Here is a 20145-nt window from a genome sequence, read left to right as displayed (position 1 = left end):
ACGTTTTTGCGTTTAATTTATGGTTTATCATGCATCGTCATTCATCACCATATACAAAAACGTAACTCGCTGCCATCCATTAGCTATAATTCTGAGGTTGTAAAGCTGCAAAACTAGGACGTGCAATAAATTATAACCACTTGCAGAATAATTTCAAATCAAAGACGTTCCGCTGCACAGAGCTGACACGTTTCTTGGCGTCAGGGGACAGTGCCATGGTGCTGAAATGTTTCGAGTCTGGGCAGCACCTGAGACCACGGCATGGTGCTGAAATGGAGCAGGGCTCAGTTCTATGGATATCTCATGCGGATTTTCCTGCTAGCCTATGTATAACGATACTATAATTACATTATTTTCATCCATCCGTCAACACAAATGGCATGTCAACGTTCCCCAAATAATAATGCAATGAAGCCAAGCCGAGATGTATGGTTCTTCATCCAGAGGACGAAGCACCACTGTATCATCTAAAACCTTCAGAGAGATCCCTTAAAACTGTAGTATAAATTCTCCACGGCTGTTATGGTAGCTAGGTTAATTTAGCGAGACATGGACAAATCCAACACATAGCGTTTCTACTGAGTCCTGCTTAGAGGTGACTGACCGTCATGTTGCTAGTTGTAATGACGCTTTTAAAACAAGAATAGTTATTTGTAATTGCTCTGGGAGCTAATTATTGCAGAGCCCAGCTACACATCCTGCTCGCTGGGCTCATTATGGACAGCCAATGAGCAGTTCAGGTGAAAAAGTCAGCCAGATCTGATCCCTATAACATACATGATACTAGGATCCTGTAGCAACCTGCCGGCCTGCACAATCCTCCATGGCACGAATGCTAACATCCCACAACAATTCCCCAATTGGAATTACTTGCCTAAACTTCCAATCATACTTATTTTCTAATATCAACCATAGTTTCTGCACTTAAGGCAGACTTGCCATTAGAACAAGATGGGATTAGGACAACTGTAAAGCTCATTAAACGTAGGCTAAAATGAACCTTACCTGGCTGTCGTCAGCCATTATGTGTAGCCCGTTAATTAAGGCTCTGCGCCTCTGATACTGCAACTGTAGCTGTTCTGTAACTGTTAAACTAGTCTAATCGTATCCGTTGGAAACTGGTCAGTGAACCGTCCTCAAACACAATGAACTGATGTCAATATGGACATGAACCTTCACATAAAGATATCAAATACATGACGTCAGATATGCCTAGAGGTATTGTTGACTTATCATAGTGTCACAGTACTTGCTGTTGACAGCCTACCCCGAAATCAAAAAGGAACATGGATTTTGTGAAATCTCTTGTGAATGTATCGGGAATGTTTTTACAATTATATAACTGCCTTCATTTTACTGGACACCATGAAGAGTAACTGCTGCAGCTAAAGGGGATCCACAATAAATACAAACCCAATGCACCATGTATCAACTTGTTTTGACATATCACATGGGATATGACAGTTCCTGATTCTGAGATACTGTAAATCAACAGACCTTGAGAGGAGATAAAACATCATCTGTTGATCTATTTCACAGGTTGCCATGCATGAGATAATGTTATGAACCACGTAAATATACATTGCCTAAGGCTGCAGTGCTATACTCCATGGAGACAGTGCTCAATGTTCATTTTACATGATGGATATATGCTACTCCATTTCATACAATCAATCATCAATCAATCAGTACAATTTATTTATAAAGCCCTTTTTACATCAGCAGATGTCACAAAATGCTTATTCCGACACCCAGCTTAAAACCTCAAATAGCATGCAATGCAGATTTAGAAGCACGGTGGCTAGGAAAAACTCTCTAGAAAAACAGGAACCTAGGAAGAAACCTAGAGAGGAACCAGGCTCTGAGGGGTGGCTAGTCCTCTTCTGGCTGTGCCGGTGGAGATTATAAGTGTACATGGCCAGATCGTAAGGCCAGATCGTTCTTCAAGTACTGTAGTTCAAACATTCTTCATAGATGACCAGCAGAGTCAACAAAATAATGTGGTTACAGAGGGTGCAACAGGTCAGCACCTCCGGAGTAATTGTCAGTTGGCTTTTCATAGCCGAACATTCAGAGGTCGAGACAAAAGGTGTGGTAGAGGGAGAGAGAGAGGTGTGGGAGAGGGAGAGAGAGAGCGAAGATCGAAACAGCAGGTCCATGACAAGGTATCACGTCTGGAGAACACACATGCCTCTTCATGTGATACATGATGTTTGGCTGTGCTAAGTGTTATCTTATGGGTTTGGTGATTGTTCTGTGTGAAGCCATATTCTGCATTGCATCATGGAATGTGATGTGAAATCCCTGGGCCTATGGCTGTTGAAGATACTCCACTGCACTGCCCTTCTCCCCCGATTGCTCAGTTTGGCCTGGCGGCCAGCTCTAGGAAGAGTCTTGGTGGTTCCAGACTTCTTCCGTTTAAGAATGATGGGGGCCACTGTGTCCTTGGGGACCTTCAATATTGCAGAAACGTTTTGGTACCCTTCACCAGATCTGTGTCTTGACACAATCATGTCTCTGAGCTCTGGACAATTCCTTCGACCTCATGGCTTGGTTTTTGCTCTGACAATTCAGAACTTTGGTCCCAGCTCTCTGCAGGTCATTCACTAGGTCCCCCCGTGAGGTTCTGGAATTTTTGCTCACCGTTCTTGTGATCATTTTGACCCCACGGGGTGAGATCTTGCGTGGAGCCCCAGATCGAGAGAGATTATCAGTGGTTTTGTATGCCTTCCATTTCTTCAAACCAAGCTGCTTACCTATTGCAGATTCACTCTTCCCAGCCTGGTGCAGGTCTACAATTTTGTTTCTGGTGTCCTTTGACAGCTCTTTGGTCTTGGCCATAGTGGAGTTTGGAATGTGACTGTTTGAGATTGTGGACAGGTGTCTTTTATACTGATAACAAGTTCAAACATTAATACAAACATTAATACAGGTAACGAGTGGAGGACAGAGGAGCCTCTTAAAGAAGAAGTTACAGGTCTGTGAAAGCCAGAAATCTTGCTTGTTTGTAGGTGACCAAATACTTATTTTCCACCATAATTTATGTATGTATGTATGTATGTATGTACACTGCTCAAAAAAAGAAAGGGATCACTAAAATAACACATCCTAGATCTGAATGAATGAAATATTCTTATGAAATACTTTTTTCTTTACATAGTTGAATGTGCTGACAACAAAATCACACAAAAATTATCAATGGAAATCAAATTTATCAACCCATGGAGGTCTGGATTTGGAGTCACACTCAAAATTAAAGTGGAAAACCACACTACAGGCTGATCCAACTTTGATGTAATGTCCTTAAAATAAGTCAAAATGAGGCTCAGTAGTGTGCCTGTATGACCTCCCTACAACGCCTGGGCATGCTCCTGATGAGGTGGCAGATGGTCTCCTGAGGGATCTCCTCCCAGTCCTGGACTAAAGCATCCGCCAACTCCTGGACAGTCTGTGATGTCCCAGATGTGCTCAATTGGATTCAGGTCTGGGGAACGGGCGGGCCAGTCCATAGCATCAATGCCTTCCGCTTGCAGGAACTGCTGACACACTCCAGCCACATGAGGTCTAGCATTGTCTTGCATTAGGAGGAACCCAGGGCCAACCGCACCAGCATATGGTCTCACAAGAGGTCTGAGGATCTCATCTCGGTACCTAATGGCAGTCAGGTTACCTTACATGGAGGGCTGTGCGCCCCCCCCCTCCCCCAAAGAAATGCCACCCCACACCCTGACTGACCCACCGCCAAACCGGTCATGCTGGAGGATGTTGCAGGCAGCAGAACGTTCTCCACGGTGTCTCCAGACTCTGTCACGTCTGTCACGTGCTCAGTGTGAACCTGCTTTCATCTGTGAAGAGCACAGGGCGCCAGTGGCGAATTTGCCAATCTTGGTGTTCTCTGGCAAATGCCAAACGTCCTGCACGGTGTTGGGCTGTAAGCACAACCCCCACCTGTGGACATCGGGCCCTCATACCACCCTCATGGAGTCTGTTTCTGACCGCTTGAGCAGACACATGCACATTTGTGGCCTGCTGGAGGTCAATTTGCAGGGCTCTGGCAGTGCTCCTCCTTGCACAAAGGCGGTGGTAGCGATCCTGCTGCTGGGTTGTTGCCCTCCTACGGCCTCCTCCACGTCTCCTGATGTACTGGCCTGTCTCCTGGTAGCGCATCCATGCTCTGGACACTACGCTGACAGACACAGCAAACCTTCTTGCCACAGCTCGCATTGATTTTTCCATCCTGGATGAGCTGCACTACCTGAGCCACTTGTGTGGGTTGTAGACTCCGTCTCATGCTACCACTAGAGTGAAAGCACCGCCAGCATTCAAAAGTGACCAAAACATCAGCCAGGAAGCATAGGAACTGAGAAGTGGTCTGTGGTCCCCACCTGCAGAACCACTCCTTTATTGGGGGTGTCTTGCTAATTGCCTATAATTTCCACGTGTTGTCTATTCCATTTGTACAACAGCATGTGAAATGTATTGTCAATCAGTGTTGCTTCCTAAGTGGACAGTTTGATTTCACAGAAGTGTGATTGACTTGGAGTTACATTGTGTTGTTTAAGTGTTCCCTTTATTTTTTTGAGCAGTGTATGTGTGTGTGTGTGTGTGTGTGTGTGTGTGTGTGTGTGTGTGTGTGTGTGTGTGTGTGTGTGTGTGTATGTATGTCCTCTCACTGTCAACTGCAATTATTTTCAGCAAACGTAACACGTGTAAATATTTGTACGAACATAAGATTCAAAAACTGAGACAAACTGAATAAGTTCCACAGATATGTGACGAACAAAAATTGAATAATGTGTCCCTGAACGAAATGAGAAAAATGAGAAAAAAAATCCAGAAAATCACATTGTAGGATTTTTTATGAATTTATTTGAAATTATCGTGGAAAAAAAGTATTTGGTCAATAACAAAAGTTTATCTCAATACTTTGTTATATACCCTTTGTTGGCATTGACAGAGGTCAAACGTTTTCTGTAAGTCTTCACAAGGTTTTCACACACTGTTGCTGGTATTTTGGCCCATTCCTCCATGCAGACCTCCTCCGTAGCAGTGATGTTTTGGGGCTGTTGCTGGGCAACACGGACTTTCAACTCCCTCCAAAGATTTTCTATGGGGTTGAGATCTGGAGACTGGCTAGGCCACTCCAGGACCTTGAAATGCTTCTTACGAAGCCACTCCTTCGTTGCCCGGGCGGTGTGTTTGGGATCATTGTCATACTGAAAGACCCAGCAACGTTTCATCTTCAATGCCCTTGCTGATGGAAGGAGGTTTTCACTCAAAATCTCACGATACATGGCCCCATTCATTCTCTCCTTTACACGGAGCACTCGTCCTGGTCCATTTGCAGAAAAACAGCCCCAAAGCATGATGTTTCCACCCCCATGCTTCACAGTAGGTATGGTGTTCTTTGGATGCAACTCAGCATTCTTTGTCCTCCAAACACGACGAGTTGAGTTTTTACCAAAAAGTTATATTTTGGTTTCATCTGACCATATGACATTCTCCCAATCTTCTTGTGGATCATCCAAATGCTCTCTAGCAAACTTCAGACGGGCCTGGACATGTACTGGCTTAAGCAGGGGGACACGTCTGGCACTGCAGGATTTGAGTCCCTGGCGGCGTAGTGTGTGGTAGGCTTTGTGTGTGTGTGTGTGTGTGTGTGTGTGTGTGTGTGTGTGTGTATGTATGTCCGCTCACTGTCAACTGCAATTATTTTCAGCAAACGTAACACGTGTAAATATTTGTATGAACATAAGATTCAAAAACTGAGACAAACTGAACAAGTTCCACAGATATGTGACGAACAGAAATTGAATAATGTGTCCCTGAACGAAAGGCGAAGGGCAAAATCAAAAGTAACAGTCAGTATCTGGTGTGGCCACCAGCAGCATTAAGTACTGCAGTGCATCTCCTCCTCATGGACTGCACCAGACTTGCCAGATATTCCTGTGAGATGTTACCCCACTCTTCCACCAAGGCACCTGCAAGATCCCAGACATTTCTAGGGGGGAATGGCCCTGTCCTCTCCATCCGATCCAACAGGTCCTAGACATGCTCAATGGGATTGAGATCCGGGCTCTTTGCTGGCCATGGCGAAACACTGACATTCCTGTCTTGTGGGAAATCAGCCATACTGCTCGTTCTGTGCGTGGTGGCATTGTCATGCTGCAGGGTCATGTCAGGATGAGCCTGCAGGAAGGGTACCACATGAGGGAGGAGGATGTCTTCCCTGTAACGCACAGCATTGAGATTGCCTGCAATGACAACAAGCTCAGTCCAATGATGCTGTGACACACCGCCCCAGCCCATGACGGACCCTCCAACTCAAATCGATCCCGCTGCAGAGTACAGGCCTCTAACGCTCCATCTTTCGACGATAAACGCAAATCCGACCATCACCCCTGGTGAGACAAAACCGCGACTCGTCAGTGAAGAACACTTTTTGCCAGTCCTGTCTGGTCCAGCGACGGTGGGTTTGTGCCCAGAGGTGACGTTGTTGCTGGTGATGTCTGGTGAGGACCTGCCTTACTACAACAGGCCTACAAGCCCCCAGTCCAGCCTCTCTCAGCCTATTATTCAGTCTATTCAGTCTGAGCACTGATGGAGGGATTGTGCTTTCCTGGTGTAACTCGGGCAGTTGTTGTTGCCATCCTGTACCTGTCCTGCAGGTGTGATGTTCGCATGTACCGATGCGGGTGTTGTTACACGTGGTCTGTGCAGGTGTTACACGTGGTCTGCCACTGCGAGGACCATCAGCTGTCCGTCCTGTCTCCCTGTAGCGCTGTCTTCGGCGTCTCACACTACGAACATTGCAATTTATTGCCCTGGCCACATCTTCAGTCCTCATAACTCCTTGCAGCATGCCTAAGGCATGTTCACGCAGATGAGCAGGGACCCTGGGCATCTTTCTTTTGGTGATTTTCAGAGTCAGTAGAAAGGCCTCTTTAGTGTCCTAAGTTTTCATAATTGTGACCTGAATTGCCTACCATCTGTAAGCTGTTAGTGTCTTAACGACCATTCTACAGGTGCATGTTCATTGTTTGGCGCCCCGGATAAACCTCCGGTAGTAGTTGGCAAACTCTAAAAGTCAATGCACCTCCTTTACCTTGGTGGGAGTCGGCTAATTACGCACGGCTGCAACCCATACGGCATGACGAGGTACTCATAATGCCCTGAGGTGGTACTAAATGCCGTCTTACGCTCGTCTCCCTTCCGAATACACACCAGAGTGTACGCACTCCTGAGATCCAGTTTATTGAAGAAGCGAGCCCTGTGCATTGACTCAATCGCCATAGCAATAAGAGGTAGCGGGTAACTATACCTCACTGTGATTTTATTGAGACCTCGATAATCAATCCACGGGCACAAACCTCTATCCTTCTTCTTCACAAACAAGAAACTCAAGGAGACAGGTGAAATGGAATGAAATGTACCCCTGACGCAGGGATTCGGAGACATATGTCTCCATAGCCACCGTCTCCGCTTGCGACAGGGGATACACGTGACTCCTGGGAAGTGCAGCGTCAACCAGGAGATCTATCGCACAATCCCCCCGTCGATGGGGTGGTAATTGAGTCGCCTTCTTTTTACAGAAGGTGAGAGCCAAATCGGCCTGTTTCTGGGGGAATGCGCACTGTGGAGACCTGGTCTGGACTTTCCACCGTAGTAGCACCAACGGAAACCCCTAAACACCTACCTGAGCACTCTCTCGACCACCCCATGAGAGCCCTCTGTGGCCAAGAAACAGTGGGGTTATGACAAGCTAACCAGGGTAGGCCCAGCACCACGGAATACGCAGGAGATTCAATAAGAAAAAGACTCATCTTTTCCCTGTGACCCCCCTGCGTTACCATACTCAAAGGAGCGGTTGCCTCCCTGATAAACCCTGACCCTAATGGTCGACTATCTAAGGCATGAACGGGGAAAGGCATATGCACAGGAACAATGGGGATCCCTAAACTATGAGCTAATCCTTTATTAAGGAAATTCCCAGCCGCGCCTGAATCTACTAGCACCTTATGCTGGGAACGCGGGGAAAATTCAGAAAAAATAACAGAGATAAAGATATGTAAAACAGAGGGCTCTGGATGAGAATGGTGCCTACTCACCTGGGGTGACGCCAGATTGCCCTGCCTGCTACCTCGATTCCCAGAGGAACCAACCCGGCACCGACCAGCAGTGTGACCTCTGCGGCCACATATGGTGCACGAGAGAGAACCCCCTCCGGTCTCCCTGCGCTCCGCACCACCCAGCTACATGGGTATCGGAGAGGGTGTGCGGGAGGATGGAACAACCAGACCCCGATCTGGACGTCCGCGAGTAGCCAGCAGGTTGTCCAGCCGGATGGACAGGTCCACCAGCTGGTCGAAGGTGAGGGTGGTGTCTCTGCAGACCAGCTCCCGACGGAGGTCCTCACGTAGACTACAGCGGTAATGGTCGATCAGGGCCCTGTTGCTCCATCCAGCGCCGGCAGCCAGGGTCCTAAACTCCAGCGCAAACTTCTGTGGGCTCCTCATCTCCTGCCTCAGATGGTAGAGGCGCTCACCCGCCGCTCTGCCCTCGGGTGGGTGGTCGAATACTGTCCGGAAACAGCAGGTGAACTCCTCAAAATCGTCCAATGCCTCATCTCCCCCTCCACACACAGCGCTGGCCCACTCCAGGGCTTTCTCGGTGAGGCACGAGACGAGGGCGAAACTCTTCTCACGGTCCGATGGAGCTGGGTGGACCGTGGCCAGGTACATGCTTAGTTTTAGGAGGAAACCCTGGCATCCGGCAGAATCTCCGTCGTATCCCTGTGGTATGGATAGATGGATCCTGCTAGGTTCAGGTGGGAAAGGGGTGTTCAGGGTAGACCCCGGTTGTGCTGGTAGAGGCACTGGAAAAACTCCCTGTGTCTCCCAGCGGTCCATATTCTGGACAACGCGATCCATGGCTGCGCTCAGTTTGGAAATCATCGCCGTATGTTCCATGACGCGCTCCTCTACCTCCACGGCTGGGGTACCTTCTCCTGCTGACTTCATTTTGGTCAGAGATTCTATCACAGTTGTGTGTATAGGTGGCAGGGAAGTCAGGCGCAGGATAATTAAAACTTGGTGGAATGGAGTAGTTTAATAACTTAAAACACATAACTCCAAAACCATGAAATACAATGAAACAAAGTGGGTACAAGGACCCGTCGCGCACCAAATACAAAACACGAATCCCTGAACATAAAACAATCTCTGACAAAGACATGAGGGAAAACAGACGGTTAAATACACAATAGGTAATGAATGGGATTGAAACCAGGTGTGTAGTAAGACAAGATAAAACCAATGGAAAATGAAAAATGGATCAATGATGGCAAAAAGACCGGTGACGTCGATCGCCAACCACCGCCCGAACAAGGAGAGGCTTCGACTTCCGCAGACGTTGTGACACCCACAGGGTGGGATTTTTCATACATGCAGGATTTTCTTTCCCAATGTACCTCTAAATGTATTCTGCTCAACCAGTATCTCCGTCTCAGACAGATGACAACAAATCCCCAGCCGTGATGCTATCCTGACTGAAGCATTGTCAACACAAATATTGATAATATCTCTCTGACTGGAATAAGGTTCTCATTGGCAAGGCTTTTCTTCGTCAAAGGGAGACATCCATACAATGGTAAAAGAACACCCGGATCCCACTTTCTCTCACATTTGACACCGTTCAGAGGTAAATCAGGCACTCCTGAGATAAACAGATCATAGGATGCCAGCCCTGTGCCTGAACAGAAAGATGAAACTGACTCTGAAAGCCCCACCAGCTCTACCCAGTACTGCTTTATCTGCTCTGTCGGAATGCGGGAGACACTGTCAAAGGAGATGAGGATATCAAAACACAATGCTACACTCCAAAGTGCTGCCGTGGGGCCTTCCTGAGCTGAACAAACTAGCTGTAAAACCTCTCGCTTTCACTGGCTTCTAGATCAGAGCGCTTGCATCATTGCTATTTTACAAGAGAATGAGAAATCGACTGAAGGGAAACAGTCAACCATGTTTCTTGTTTGAGAATTTTGACTTCATCTTGCCTCATTCTTAAAAAGTTAGGGATGAAAATGATCTATTACAATAATAAAAAGCTACAACAAACGAACGCACAATTCTGTATTTCATCACGTTCTACCTCTGTCAGACACACACACACAGACACACACACACACACACACACACACACACACACACACACACACAGAGAACAAGAGCAAAAAAGTGTGGTGATTCATCTACTGTCCTTAACACCATGACAGCTCCTGTCCTCTGAGGTCTGCTCAAACTCCTCCTCCCCCAGGTTTAATGGGACCAGCCATTATGACCCTCAGAGGTATCCTCTGTGCTGTGGTTTCTGGTTTTATGTCACGCCACAAAAATCCTTCATGCTTAGCTCTGCATTGACCCACAGTGAAATCCTCCAATCCCTTACACTCATAACTACAATGACCTGTTACTCTGTTCATGTCTGTGATCAGCCTGATCTCATAGACTAGACATAACATAGTAAATGTAAATCCGGGACACTCAAATTAGTATAATATGTTATGTTTGGTATGGTTATATAAGGCAAAAACGAAAGTAGGGTGGTTGGTCAGGGTGGAGGGTTGGGCATACAGTATAACACGGATGTCTAACGATCCAAAGGTTATGATTTTGAATCTCATCACAGACAACTTTAGCTAATTAGCAAACGTTCAACTACTTACTACTGTTTAGCTACTTTGTAACTACTTAGCATGTTAGCTAACCCTTCCCCTAACCCTTATAGCTAACCCTTGCCCTAACTCTAACCTTAACCTTTTAACCTAACTCCTAAACGTAACTCTAACCTTAACCCTAACCCCTAGCCTAACTACCTTTAACCAGGTAATTTGTTTTTGATGGAAGAGGGAGGTGCAGACATGGGATAGATGGTAGAAGAGCAATGATAGACGCTGCCATCGGTTTTCTGAAAAAAAGTGCCAGATTTTTATTTTTAATTTATTTCACCTTTATTTAACCAGGTAGGCTAGTTGAGAACAAGTTCTCATTTACAACTGCGACCTGGCCAAGATAAAGCATAGCAGTGTGAACAGACAACAACACAGAGTTACACATGGAGTAAACAATAAACAAGTCAATAACACAGTAGAAAAAAAAGAAAAAAATAGTCTATATATATTGTGTGCAAAATGCATGAGGAGGTAGGCGAATAATTACAACTTAGCAGATAAACACTGGAGTGATAAATGATCAGATGGTCATGTGCAGGTAGAGATACTGGTGTGCAAAAGAGCAGAAAAGTAAATAAATAAAAACAGTATGGGGATGAGGTAGGTCAATTGGGTGGGCTATATACCGATGGACTATGTACAGCTGCAGCGATCGGTTAGCTGCTCAGATAGCAGATGTTTAAAGTTGGTGAGGGAAATAAAAGTCTCCAACTTCATCGATTTTTGCAATTCGTTCCAGTCACAGGCAGCAGAGAACTGGAAGGAAAGGCGGCCAAATGAGGTGTTGGCTTTAGGGATGATCAGTGAGATACACCTGCTGGAGCGCGTGCTACGGGTGGGTATTGCCATCGTGACCAGTGAACTGAGATAAGACGGAGCTTTACCTAGCTTGGACTTGTAGATGACCTGGAGCCAGTGGGTCTGGCGACGAATATGTAGCGAGGGCCAGCCGACTAGAGTATACAGGTCGCAGTGGTGGGTGGTATAAGGTGCTTTAGTAAAAAAACGGATGGCACTGTGATAAACTGCATCCAGTTTGCTGAGTAGATTATTGGAAGCTATTTTGTAGATGACATCGCCGAAGTCGAGGATCGGTAGGATAGTCAGTTTTACTAGGGTAAGTTTGGCGGCGTGAGTGAAGGAGGCTTTGTTGTGGAATAGAAAGCCGACTCTAGATTTGATTTTAGATTGGAGATGTTTGATATGAGTCTGGAAGGAGAGTTTACAATCTAGCCAGACACCTAGGTACTTATAGATGTCCACATATTCTAGGTCGGAACCATCCAGGGTGGTGATGCTAGTCGGGCGTGCGGGTGCAGGCAGAGAACGGTTGAAATGCATGCATTTGGTTTTACTAGCTTTTAAGAACAGTTGGAGGCCACGGAAGGAGTGTTGTATGGCATTGAAGCTCGTTTGGAGGTTAGATAGCACAGTGTCCAAGGAAGGTCCAGAAGTATACAGAATGGTGTCGTCTGCATAGAGGTGGATCAGGGAATCGCCCGCAGTAAGAGCAACATCATTGATATATACAGAGAAAAGAGTCGGCCCGAGAATTGAGGCCGAGGTTGGAGTAGCCAGGAGGAAGGCATGGCCAGCCGTTGAGAAATGCTTGTTGAAGTTTTCGATTATCATAGATTTATCGGTGGTGACCGTGTTACCTAGCCTCAGTGCAGTGAGCAGCTGGGAGGAGGTGCTCTTGTTCTCCATGGACTTTACAGTGTCCCAGAATTTTTGGAGTCAGAGCTACAGGATGCACATTTCTGCTTGAAAAAGCTAGCCTTTGCTTTCCTGACTGACTGCCTGTATTGGTTCCTGACTTCCCTGAACAGTTGCATATCGCGAGGACTATTCGATGCTATTGCAGTCCGCCACAGGATGTTTTTGTGCTGGTCGAGGGCAGTCAGGTCTGGAGTGAACCAAGGGCTATATCTGTTCTTAGTTCTGCATTTTTTGAAAGGAGCATGCTTATCTAAGATGGTGAGGAAGTTACTTTTAAAGAATGACCAGGCATCCTCAACTGACGGGATGAGGTCAATATCCTTCCAGGATACCCGGGCCAGGTCGATTAGAAAGGCCTGCTCGCATAAGTGTTTTTGACTGCGGACCAGTAGCGGATACAGGCAATGAGGCAGTCATCGCTGAGATCCTGATTGAAGACAGCGGAGGTGTATTTGGAGGGCCAGTTGGTCAGGATAACGTCTATGAGGGTGCCCTTGTTTACAGATGTAGGGTTGTACCTGGTGGGTTCCTTGATGATTTGTGTGAGATTGAGGGCATCTAGCTTAGATTGTAGGACTGCCGGGGTGTTAAGCATATCCCAGTTTAGGTCACCTAACAGAACAAACTCTGAAGCTAGATGGGGGGGGGGGGCGATAAATTCACAAATGGTGTCCAGGGCACAGCTGGGAGCTGAGGGGGGTCGGTAGCAGGCGGCAACAGTGAGAGACTTATTTCTGGAGAGACGGTTCGAACGGTTTGGGTATGGACCTGGAAAGTATGACATTACTTTGCAGGCTAACTCCTCCCCCTTTGGCAGTTCTATCTTGACGGAAAATGTTATAGTTGGGTATGGAAATCTCAGAATTTTTGGTGGCCTTCCTAAGCCAGGATTCAGACACGGCAAGGACATCAGGGTTGGCAGTGTGCTAAAGCAGTGAGTAAAACAAACTTAGGGAGAGAGAGAGCGAAGATTGAAACAGCAGGTCCGTGACAAGGCATCTCGTCCGGAGCACACACATTTCTCTTCATGTGATACATGATGTTTGGCTGTGCTGTGCGAAGTGTTATCTTATGGGTTTGGTGATTGTTCTGTGTGAAGCCGTATTCTGCATTGCATCATGGAATGTGATGTGAAATCCCTGGGCCTATGGCTGTTGAAGATACTCCACTGCACTGCTGCTGTGAGCAGGAGTGGGAGAGAAGTCATGCTTTTATTATACTCTTGTTCTGTCACTCCTTCTCCTGCCTCTCCATCTCAAAGGCTGCCAAATATTTTGAAGAGTGGTTAAAGAGGTGGCTGTGTGTACACACACTCAGACTCCAACTCTATGTAGGTTTGTCTTATTCCAGAATACACCAATAATTGTGATCCACACAGTATGGTTCTATGTTTTCCACTCTGTGATTAAAAGTAGTTCTCAGAGTAGAGCTATTTTGAATTGACCAAAGCCCTTCTCCCCCGATTGCTCAGTTTTGCTCAGAGTCTTGGTGGTTCCAAACTTCTTCCGTTTAAGAATGATGGAGGTCATTCTGGTCCTTGGGGACCTTCAATATTGCAGAAATGTTTTGGTACCCTTCACCAGATCTGTGTCTTGACACAATCATGTCTCTGAGCTCATCTGACAATTCCTTCGACCTCATGGCTTGGTTTTTGCTCTGACATACACTGTCAACTGTTGGACCTTATATTTTCAACATATAGAAAACATCTCAGAGGGTTGATCTAGCTACAGATATTTAATTCTCCTCTATGTGTTTTCCCCTTGATGCTAATAAGCTCTTACCAATCTAACTAAATTAATAGAGAACATCTGGTTATCTGACTGTCTATGCAGCAACTATTGTATTAGAGTCGAGCTCTGGTTATTTTACTTATTTTACTAGACAAGGCAGTTAATAACAAATTCTTATTTACAATGACAGCTTAGGAACAGTGGGTTAACCAACACAAAAACATCCTATGGCGTTCTGCATTAGCATCGAACATCCCCCGTGATATGCAACTGTTCAGGGAAGCTAGAAACCAGGCAGTTAGAAAAGCCAAGGCTAGCTTTTAAAAAAAATACATATATTATTTTTTTACCCCTTTTTCTCCCCAATTTTCATGGTATCCAATTGTTGTAGTAGCTACTATCTTGTCTCATCGCTACAACTCCCGTACGGGCTCGGGAGAGACGAAGGTTGAAAGTCATGCGTCCTCCGATACACAACCCAACCAAGCCGCACTGCTTCTTAACACAGCGCGCATCCAACCCGGAAGCCAGCCGCACCAATGTGTCAGAGGAAACACTGTGAACCTGGCAACCTTGGTTAGCGCGCACTGCGCCCGGCCCGCCACAGGAGTCGCTGGTGCGAGATGAGACAAGGACATCCCTACCGACCAAGCGCTCCCTAACACGGACGACGCTAGGACAATTGTGCGTCGCACCACGGACCTCCCGGTCGCAGCCGGTTACGACAGAGCCTGGGCGCGAACCCAGGGACTCTGATGGCGCTGCAGTACAGCGCCCTTAACCACTGCGCCACCCGGGAGGCCAAAGCTAGCTTTTTCAAGCAGAAATTTGCTTCCTGCAACACCAACTCAAAAAAGTTCTGGGACAATGTAAAGTCCATGGAGAATAAGAACACCTCATCCCAGCTGCCCACTACACTGAAGATAGGAAACACTGTCACCACTGATAAATCCACTGTAATGAGAATTCTAACAGAAATCCAAACCCCAGCAGAAGATTACCCAGTTGACGTCACACGCAAGTCACAAGACCTGATCCCTAAAGTTATGGAGGTCTTCTGTGCATGGTCAGGCTGCTCTGAGACACAAGCCTATCCAGAGAACTTGAGGATTCATAAAGTCTACAGAGTCGTCTATAAAAATCTGTTGGAGGAGTTTGGCTCGGAGAAAATCCTCCAACAGGCCGTGTCGACTCAGGACTCTTCATTTGATAGGATTCTTGTCAAGTCTTTGAGTGAAGCGCTTCTCCACAGATGTAATGAGGCATTGAGGGCAGCCTCAAGAACATCAGTCAAAACCACCGGGCCTAAGGCTCTTCCACTGGCTGAGGATGTGAGGGCTAGCAGCGGGAAACTATCTTTTCTACAAAGGCTGGTCAGGCTGACAAGCAACTTAAAGGTACAGCAAACATATTTAAATGAACAGTTGTGAGTAAACAATGCTATTTAGTGTAAAAATATAAAACCATCCGTTCATTCCAAAACCAATCATAAATGTTGTTGTGCTGGTGTGGTAGGTGTGATTGTTATCATCATGAGGTTGTTCAGCTGTGACATTTTTTAAAACATGTTTTTCTCTTTAAATACTTAGCTATTCAAGAAGGGGAACAAGAAGGATTCCCACCGCTCTGAATCAGAACAAGTACAGACCACTGCTGAAGATGGCATGCGTAAGTTCACACAACAGGACAACAGTCTGTTTGAGAGATTGGTGTACAAATAAATGCCATTTCAAAATAACCTTACAAAGGTTATATACGCAATCAGTAGTCATCTCTTATGTAAAAGTAATTATATTCTCCAAAACTCAAGCTGTTGGTTCTCATTTTATCAGTGTCAGTTATGTTGAGTTGTAACATACATTACATCATTTCTGAATTAAAGTGCATGTAAACGCTCTCTCTCTCTTCTGTAGTGCCCAGCATAGTGCCACATGCTGCCATGTCTGCACTGCCAAAGGATCTCCCCGCCAGCTCCCAACAGGAGACGCCTCACAAACGTCCACTTCTCGTCAGGATGTTTTCTGCCATCTACAAAGGCCTGTTCAAGCCCTTCAAACAGTCCTTAAAGACCAAGTAACTTCAGACAATTTATTAAACGTCATTTATTGCAATAAATTGGCCTTTGTCTTCTTATGTGCTCCCGTTAACAGACCAGATTACAATACTGGTCTTTTAAATGTTAGCAGTGATAGCAACATTAACTATAGTGGTGTGTGTATAGCCCTTCTACACAGTCTGACTCTTCTGACACTGTGTGACATGCCCTCTGATCCAGTGATCTAGGATCTTCTGAGTGGCTTTAGGCCTGAATCTCTGCCCTCCGGCCCAAATAAAGGTTTTCTCTTCTGATATATCTGCCACTGTCAGCAGCCAGCAGGGGAAAACAGACAGCGCTGTTGAGAGCTTTCTTTTCTCCCTCATGACTAAAACACTGAGAAAGGCTTTTATCTATTGCAGCATATTCCATCTTTTGATTTAACCTATTATACGGTAGAAGTACCCATTATTTCCCAACGGTTATATCACAGGAAATGTGTTATAAAAAGTAAACTTACAGTGCATCCGGAAAGTATTCAGACCACTTGACTTTTTCCACATTGTTACGTTACAGCCTTATTCTAAAATGGATACAAATATTTTTTCCTCTCATTAAGCTACACAAAACACCTCATGACAAAGCGAAAAGTGTAGAACATTTTAGCAAATTTATTAAGAATAAAAACAGAATTACCTTATTTAAATAATTATTGAGACCCTTTGCTATGAGACTCGAAATTGATCTCAGGTGCATCCTGTTTCCATTGATCATCCTTGAGATGTTTCTACAACTTGTTTGGAGTCCTGTGGTAAATTCAATTGATTGGACATGATTTGGAAAGAAACACAGACCTGGGGGAAGGGTATGAGAAACAATATTCTCTGATCTGATGATACCGAGATTGAACTCTTTGGCCTGAATCAGGATCCTGGGAAAGATGAACGGAGCAAAGTACAGAGATCCTTGATGAAAACCTGCTCCAGAGGTTCACCTTCCAACAGGACAACGACCCTAAGCACACAGCCAAGACAATGCAGGAGTGGATTCGGGACAAGTCTCTGAATGTCCATGAATGGCTCAGCCAGAGCCCGGACCTGAACCCAATCGAACATCTCTGGAGAGACCTGAAAAAACTGCAGCGACTCTCCCCATCCAATCCGACAGAACATGAGAGGATCTGCAGAGAAAAATGGGAGAAACTCCCCAAATACAGGTGTACCAAGCTTGTAGCGTCATACCCAAGAAGACTCGAGGCTGTAATCGCTACCAAAGGTGCTTCAACAAAGTACTGAGTAAAGGGTCTGAATATTTGTAAATGTGATATCAGTATTTTATTTTTAGTACATAGGTTTTTGATTAAAAAAATAATAGAACAGTTTTTGCTTTCTTATTATGGGTTATTATCTGTAGGGGGGGGGGGGGGGGGACGATTGAATCAATTTTAGAATAAGCCTGTAACGTAACAATGTGGAAAAGGTCAACGGGTCTGAATACTTTCCGAATGCACTTTATGTAATGAAAATATTAGCTGGTTGCCACTATAGATAGCTAGGTTATCCAGTGCAGTGGTAATACTGCCTGCCTTGGGAGATAACGTAGGATGCGTGCTTATCCGGGTGCCAGAGACACAATCACAAGCTTTCTTCAGACTACATAGCTCAAACTTACAACGTAAAGATATGATTATCACTACATAGGTTTTTTTTAACAAGAAGGGTCTTTTCTATATCTACCAACTATGAAATTACAGACATCATAAACGGTAAGCATGAGAATAATATCATCAAGGCGGACAGGGACAATGTATGAATACACAAAACATTATTCAAATGGACATTCCCCAAATGAGCTATGCACCAGCCCATAGCCACAGGATATCTATGGAGTAACATTAATATATTCATCAATTTAAAAAAAGGCATGAATATTGTTTTTCTGCTTTTCTGATCTTAAACCTCCCCCTGGATGTTGGTCCAGGTTTCCTCCAGGGGAGACCTTCTGAAACAGTCGCGAAGGAAACAGCCGACAGTTACAGTACTGTGTTGAAGATAGATGATGACACTCTTAAAAGACAGGTCATTCCTTTACATGGATCAGTTCCTTAAACCAGGTTAGATTCAACACAGCCACCTCAAACTGGACTCCACCACTCCTTCATAACGCTGGATCTCTTCATAATGCTGCTCCTCAGTCACTGAGTGCATTTACACTGATGAGATGTCCTGCTTAGCCTAGCTGAAAGGGGAGCTCTAACTAGTCCTGTGGGCACCTAGCTGCTGCCCCCGCCAGGCTTGGACTGGGTCTTGCCCCTCATAGCCCCTTCGCGAGCCTGGCCCTTGGCTGGCTGCTGCTGTACTGGGGACTCTGCTGCAGCGGAAACTGGGGCCTGTTGGGCCGGGCTGTGAGGAACGACTGATTTTTACCTTGTCAGCTCGGGGATTTGATCTGGCAACCTCTCGGTTACTGGCCCAATGCTCTAACCACGAGGCTACCTGCAGCCCCACATACATACATACATACATACATACATTGTATGTATGTATGTATGTATGTATGTTATGTATGTATGTATGTATGTATGTATGTATGTATGTATGTATGTATGTATGTATGTATGGTGGAAAATAAGAATTTGGTCAATAACAAAAGTTTATCTCAATACTTTGTTATATACCCTTTGTTGGCAATGACAGAGGTCAAACGTTTTCTGTAAGTCTTCACAAGGTTTTCACACACTGTTGCTGGTATTTTGGCCCATTCCTCCATGCAGATCTCCTCTAGAGCAGTGATGTTTTGGGGCTGTTGCTGGGCAACACAGACTTTCAACTCCCTCCAAAGATTTTCTATGGGGTTGAGATCTGGAGACTTCAGGACCTTGAAATGATTCTTACGAAGCCACTCCTTTGTTGCCCGGGCGGTGTGTTTGGGATCATTGTCATACTGAAAGACCCAGCCACGTTTCATCTTCAATGCCCTTGCTGATGGAAGGAGGTTTTCACTCAAAATCTCACGATACATGGCCCCATTCATTCTTTCCTTTACACGGAGCAGTCGTCCTGGTCCCTTTGCAGAAAAACAGCCCCAAAGCATGCTGTTTCCACCCCCATGCTTCACAGTAGGTATGGTGTTCTTTGGATGCAACTCAGCATTCTTTGTTCTTTGAGTTTTTACCAAAAAGTTATATTTTGGTTTCATCTGACCATGACATTCTCCCAATCTTCTTCTGAATCATCCAAATGCTCTCTAGCAAACTTCAGACGGGCCTGGACATGTACTGGTTTAAGCAGGGGGACACGTCTGGCACTGCAGGATTTGAGTCCCTGGCGGCGTAGTGTGTTACTGATGGTAGGCTTTGTGTGTGTGTGTGTGTGTGTGTATGTATGTCCTCTCACTGTCAACTGCAATTATTTTCAGGAAACGTAACACTTGTAAATATTTGTACGAACATAAGATTCAAAAACTGAGACAAACTGAACAAGTTCCAAAGATATGTGACGAACAGAAATTGAATAATGTGTCCCTGAACGAAAGGGGAAGGGCAAAATCAAAAGTAACAGTCAGTATCTGGTGTGGCCACCAGCAGCATTAAGTACTGCAGTGCATCTCCTCCTCATGGACTGCACCAGACTTGCCAGTTATTCCTGTGAGATGTTACCCCACTCTTCCACCAAGGCACCTGCAAGATCCCAGACATTTCTAGGGGGGAATGGCCCTGTCCTCTCCATCCGATCCAACAGGGCCTAGACATGCTCAATGTGATTGAGATCCGGGCTCTTTGCTGGCCATGGAAAAACACTGACATTCCTGTCTTGTAGGAAATCAGCCATACTGCTCGTTCTGTGCGTGGTGGCATTGTCATGCTGCAGGGTCATGTCAGGATGAGCCTGCAGGAAGGGTACCACATGAGGGAGGAGGATGTCTTCCCT

Source organism: Oncorhynchus mykiss, chromosome 6 (assembly GCF_013265735.2).
Source record: "Oncorhynchus mykiss isolate Arlee chromosome 6, USDA_OmykA_1.1, whole genome shotgun sequence".
Classification (NCBI taxonomy): domain Eukaryota; kingdom Metazoa; phylum Chordata; class Actinopteri; order Salmoniformes; family Salmonidae; genus Oncorhynchus; species Oncorhynchus mykiss.
The sequence above is the reverse complement of the archived record's forward strand: the minus strand, read 5'-3'. Positions refer to the sequence as shown.